Source organism: Oryza sativa, chromosome 7, assembly GCF_034140825.1.
Source record: "Oryza sativa Japonica Group chromosome 7, ASM3414082v1".
Classification (NCBI taxonomy): Eukaryota; Viridiplantae; Streptophyta; class Magnoliopsida; order Poales; family Poaceae; genus Oryza; species Oryza sativa.
Genome location: NC_089041.1, coordinates 19,338,083 through 19,344,102, shown reverse-complemented (window position 1 = coordinate 19,344,102; position 6,020 = coordinate 19,338,083). Strand labels below are relative to the sequence as shown.

Below are 6,020 nucleotides of genomic sequence, written 5' to 3'. Positions count from 1 at the left end.
CTCTTTTTGCAGTTTTGTTTTGCTGCAAATTCGGATTCGTTTTTGTTTTGGAAACGTTCCGAAAAATCCGATGCGTGCAAACGGCGTGGAGTCCGGATAAGTTACGCGCGACTTATCCGGTTCGGTTACGCGCAGTAGAGATCGTGCGGGCGCCCTGATCAAGCGACCTTTCTCTATATAAACCGACCCGCCGTCTTCACGCAATATATGCGAAAATCAATCTAGGGTTTGCCTCCTACTCTGTACTGCGCCGTCGCTCGTAGACTACTCCATCCCGCTCGCCGGCGTGCACCAGCGATCGGGAGAGCAGGTCTCCGGAACCTCTGCTTTTGACGTCCTGCACCGGGAGAAGGCGGCAATAAGGTTTTTGGGAAGCGCTTCGCGCGACTGCTCCCTGTTCGTTCGCGACGGCTCGCCTTCCTCTTCGCTCGCGTGTTTCGTGCCTTCGTAGACACCTGCGAAAAGTTTCGACCAAGCAGCCGGTCTTTTCGTCACCTCGGTACGTGTTCAATATGTTGCGCATATTTGATCTGTTCATGTTATTCTGCGTAGTTTACATGTGTAGATCTAATGATGCGTTCATGCTAATTTTCATCTGTAATGTCATGACTTATTTATGGAATAAATTAAATCATTATATGCCCATAATCTCAACAATCCAAAAACCTTATTATAGGCACTGTGATTTTACTATGGCTGGTTTTGCCGATGCACTGAGGCCGGATAAATTCACCGGTGTGCATTTTAAGAGATGGCAGATCAGGGTCACTCTGTGGCTGACAGCTATGAAATGCTTCTGGGTGAGTACTGGCAAACCTGAAGGAGTTCTTACTGCTGAACAGCAGAAGCAATTCGAGGAAGCCACTACTCTCTTTGTGGGATGCATTCTTAGCGTTCTTGGCGATCGTCTGGTCGAGGTGTATATGCATATGACCGACGCTAAGGAGTTGTGGGATGCACTGAATACTAAATTCGGTGCTACTGATGCTAGCAATGATCTGTATATCATGGAGCAGTTTCATGACTACAAAATGGCTGACAACCGTTCTGTAGTCGAACAGGCTCATGAGATACAAACCATGGCTAAGGAACTCGAACTCCTTAAGTGTGTCTTACCCGACAAATTTGTGGCCGGGTGCATTATTGCAAAACTACCTCCATCTTGGAGGAGTTTCGGTACTGCACTCAAACACAAGAGACAGGAATACTCCGTTGAGGGGTTGATTGCGTCTCTTGATGTTGAGGAGAAAGCTCGGGAAAAAGATGCCGCGTCTAAGGGCGATGGTGGGCAGTCCAGTGCCAATGTTGTGCACAAGGCCCAGAACAAGAGCAAGGGGAAATACAAAGCTCAGCAGACCACCAACTTCAAGAAGCAGAAGAAGAACAACAACAATCCTAATCAGGATGAGAGGACTTGCTTTGTGTGTGGCCAAGTTGGTCATCTGGCTAGGAAGTGTCCACAACGCAAGGGGATGAAGGCACCTGCAGGGCAGACTTCTAAGTCTGCTAATGTGACCATTGGCAACACTGGAGATGGAAGCGGGTATGGTAATTTACCTACTGTTTTTTCAGTTAATCAATCTACTAATTGGTGGGTTGATACTGGGGCCAATGTACATGTTTGTGCTGACATCTCATTGTTTTCTTCTTATCAGGTCGCACGGGGTTCCACCGTCCTAATGGGGAATGGGTCACATGCTTCTGTTCATGGTGTTGGCACGGTAGATCTGAAGTTTACTTCGGGAAAGATCGTGCAGCTGAAGAACGTGCAGCATGTCCCTTCTATCGACAGGAATCTTGTTAGTGGCTCCCGTCTGACTAGAGACGGATTTAAGTTGGTTTTTGAGTCTAATAAAGTAGTCGTGTCTAAACATGGATATTTTATTGGTAAAGGTTATGAGTGCGGAGGCCTGTTCCGCTTTTCCCTTTCTGATTTCTGCAATAAGTCTGTGAACCATATTTGTGGCAGTGTGGATGATGAGGCTAATGTTTGGCATTCACGTTTATGTCATATTAATTTTGGCTTGATGTCTCGGCTTTCCAGCATGTGTTTAATTCCTAAGTTTTCCATTGTCAAAGGTTCTAAGTGCCATAGTTGTGTGCAATCGAAGCAACCTCGCAAGCCTCACAAGGCTGCCGAGGAGAGAAACTTGGCACCACTAGAACTCCTACATTCAGATCTTTGTGAAATGAATGGGGTGTTGACGAAGGGTGGAAAACGATATTTCATGACATTGATTGATGATGCTACTAGATTTTGCTATGTGTACTTGTTGAAAACGAAAGACGAGGCTCTAGACTATTTTAAAATTTATAAGGCAGAGGTTGAAAATCAACTTGACAGAAAGATAAAAAGGCTTAGGTCTGATCGTGGTGGAGAGTTTTTCTCGAACGAGTTTGACTTATTCTGTGAGGAACATGGCATCATACATGAGAGGACGCCTCCCTATTCTCCCGAGTCTAATGGGATTGCTGAAAGGAAGAACCGCACACTGACTGACTTGGTGAATGCCATGTTGGACACCGCGGGACTGCCTAAGGCATGGTGGGGGGAGGCATTGTTGACCTCAAATCATGTGTTAAACAGAGTTCCTAACAGAAATAAGGACAAAACACCATATGAGATATGGATTGGTAGAAAACCATCACTTTCTTATTTGCGCACATGGGGGTGCTTGGCGAAAGTCAATGTACCAATAACGAAGAAGCGCAAACTTGGACCTAAGACTGTGGACTGTGTTTTTCTGGGATATGCTCATCATAGCATTGCCTATAGATTTTTAATAGTTAAATCCGAGGTACCGGACATGCATGTTGGTACAATTATGGAGTCTCGTGATGCTACCTTCTTTGAGAGCTTTTTCCCAATGAAGGATACACATAGTGGTTCGAACCAACCCTCTGAAATAATTCCCAGTTCAATCACACCACCAGAACAAACTGAACATACACATGAACTTGTCTCTGAGGAGGATGTCAGTGAAGCTCCTCGAAGGAGTAAGAGACAAAGGACGGCTAAGTCTTTTGGTGATGATTTCACTGTGTACCTCGTGGATGACACTCCTAAGTCAATTTCAGAAGCATATGCATCTCCTGATGCAGACTACTGGAAGGAGGCTGTCCGTAGTGAAATGGATTCCATTATCGCTAACGGGACTTGGGAGGTGACAGAGCGACCCTATGGGTGTAAACCTGTGGGGTGCAAGTGGGTGTTCAAGAAGAAGCTTAGGCCTGACGGTACTATTGAAAAGTACAAGGCTCGGCTTGTTGCTAAGGGCTATACTCAGAAAGAAGGCGAAGATTTCTTTGACACTTACTCACCTGTTGCTAGATTGACCACAATTCGTGTGCTACTTTCCCTAGCAGCCTCACATGGTCTTCTCGTTCATCAAATGGACGTTAAGACAGCTTTTCTTAATGGAGAGCTGGATGAGGAGATCTATATGGATCAACCTGATGGGTTTGTACTTGAAGGTCAAGAAGGCAAAGTGTGCAAATTGTTGAAGTCTTTGTATGGTCTGAAACAAGCTCCTAAGCAATGGCATGAGAAATTTGACAAAACATTGACATCTGCAGGCTTTGCAGTCAATGAGGCAGATAAATGTGTGTACTATCGCCATGGTGGGGGTGAGGGAGTTATTTTGTGCTTGTATGTTGACGACATACTGATATTTGGGACAAACATTGAGGTGATAAATGAGGTTAAATCATTCTTGTCTCAAAATTTTGATATGAAAGATTTGGGAGTAGCTGATGTTATTTTAAACATTAAGCTAATTAGAGGTGAGAATGGGATTACACTCTTGCAGTCTCATTATGTGGAGAAGATCTTGAATCGCTTTGGCTACATTGATAGTAAGCCTTCTCCAACACCTTATGATCCTAGCTTGTCGCTTCGCAAGAACAAGAGAATTGCTAGGAATCAACTGGAATACTCCCAAATCATTGGCTCGTTGATGTACCTGGCTAGTGCAACTAGGCCTGATATCTCCTTTGCTGTGAGCAAGTTGAGCCGATTTACCTCTAATCCGGGAGATGATCACTGGCGTGCGCTTGAGCGAGTAATGCGCTATCTGAAAGGTACTGTGGAATTGGGGCTTCACTATACTGGATATCCTGCGGTACTGGAGGGTTATAGTGATTCTAACTGGATCTCTGATGTGGATGAGATCAAAGCCACTAGTGGATATGTTTTCACACTGGGTGGTGGTGCTGTTTCATGGAGGTCTTGCAAACAGACAATTTTGACGAGGTCAACCATGGAAGCAGAGCTAACGGCACTGGATACTGCTACTGTTGAGGCAGAATGGTTGCGTGATCTATTAATGGATCTGCCTGTTGTTGAAAAACCGGTGCCGGCTATCCTTATGAACTGTGACAATCAAACGGTAATTGTCAAAGTGAATAATTCTAAGGATAATATGAAATCGTCTAGACATGTGAAAAGACGATTGAAGTCTGTCAGGAAATTAAGAAACTCCGGAGTTATAACGTTGGATTACATCCAAACAGCGAGAAACCTGGCAGATCCCTTCACGAAGGGACTATCACGAAATGTGATAGACAATGCATCGAAGGAGATGGGTTTGAGACCCATGTGAGTTATACTATGGTGGTAACCCAGTCTATGTGATCGGAGATCCCGTGAATTAGATCCTGGGAAGAACAAACCATTAATAAACTAGAGGAGAGTACCAATATATATACCCTCTCTAAGTGAAGATGCATATACTCTCGTGAGCTGCAAGGCAGGTTGGCTATGCCTTAATGAGTTCTGTTGGCTTTAATTAGCAAAGATGTTGTCCTGCAGAGCATTCTTGAAGGAACTCACCTTTGTGAGCTTGACTGTTGGTCGCAGTCCATGAAGATTTTGGGTGAATCTTCTAGGAAGCTTACTAAAGACCTAGGAGTATGACTTATACGCTCCACCCGAGGGGTAGTCTACAGACGGTCTAGTACCAGATAAGACTTTGAGTGAAACTTGCTTGCACAAGACTTGCAATTCAAGGCGTAGTCCATTGTTCAAGTTGTGAGTAAGTGTAGCTTGGAGTTCTAGGTGGATGTTCAACCTTAATTGGTCTCCATCGAACCGCTGGTATATAAACAGTACATTGGAAAAGGCAAATCTCAGTGGGATTTTGAGATTTGGTGGGGGATTGTTGGAATTAATGAATGGGTCTTAGCCCACTCGAAGATTAATTCTTTGGAAAATCACAAAAGCCCACCTCATGGGATGGCATGCATGTGGAGTTTAGTACCACCTTGCTTATTCTAGGAGAGGGGGACCTCCTTAAAAGGGAGGATGCCCTCCTAGCCACTTGAAGCATGTGTGGTGGAGAGAAGAGGGGAAACACACGCGCGCGCTCGCTCGCCTCGCCTCGCCTGGCCTGGCCTGGGCAGGGCAGGGCAGGCGGCGCGCGTGCACGACGTACGCGTCGAATGGTCCGAAAAATTGGCTCCTCACCCTTGCGCAGATGCAGCCTCTTTTTGCAGTTTTGTTTTGCTGCAAATTCGGATTCGTTTTTGTTTTGGAAACGTTCCGAAAAATCCGATGCGTGCAAACGGCGTGGAGTCCGGATAAGTTACGCGCGACTTATCCGGTTCGGTTACGCGCAGTAGAGATCGTGCGGGCGCCCTGATCAAGCGACCTTTCTCTATATAAACCGACCCGCCGTCTTCACGCAATATATGCGAAAATCAATCTAGGGTTTGCCTCCTACTCTGTACTGCGCCGTCGCTCGTAGACTACTCCATCCCGCTCGCCGGCGTGCACCAGCGATCGGGAGAGCAGGTCTCCGGAACCTCTGCTTTTGACGTCCTGCACCGGGAGAAGGCGGCAATAAGGTTTTTGGGAAGCGCTTCGCGCGACTGCTCCCTGTTCGTTCGCGACGGCTCGCCTTCCTCTTCGCTCGCGTGTTTCGTGCCTTCGTAGACACCTGCGAAAAGTTTCGACCAAGCAGCCGGTCTTTTCGTCACCTCGGTACGTGTTCAATATGTTGCGCATATTTGATCTGTTCATG

General features: G+C 46.1%; 1 long non-coding RNA gene across 1 annotated transcript; it reads left to right on the top strand.

Annotated features, from left to right (window-relative positions):
- The first annotated feature begins 597 nt into the window (after positions 1 to 597).
- LOC136357176 (uncharacterized) lies at positions 598 to 2,026 on the top strand. The gene is made up of 2 exons (XR_010742353.1): positions 598 to 1,543; positions 1,656 to 2,026. It is a non-coding gene; the product is annotated as an uncharacterized lncRNA (long non-coding RNA).
- The last annotated feature ends 3,994 nt before the right edge of the window (positions 2,027 to 6,020 follow it).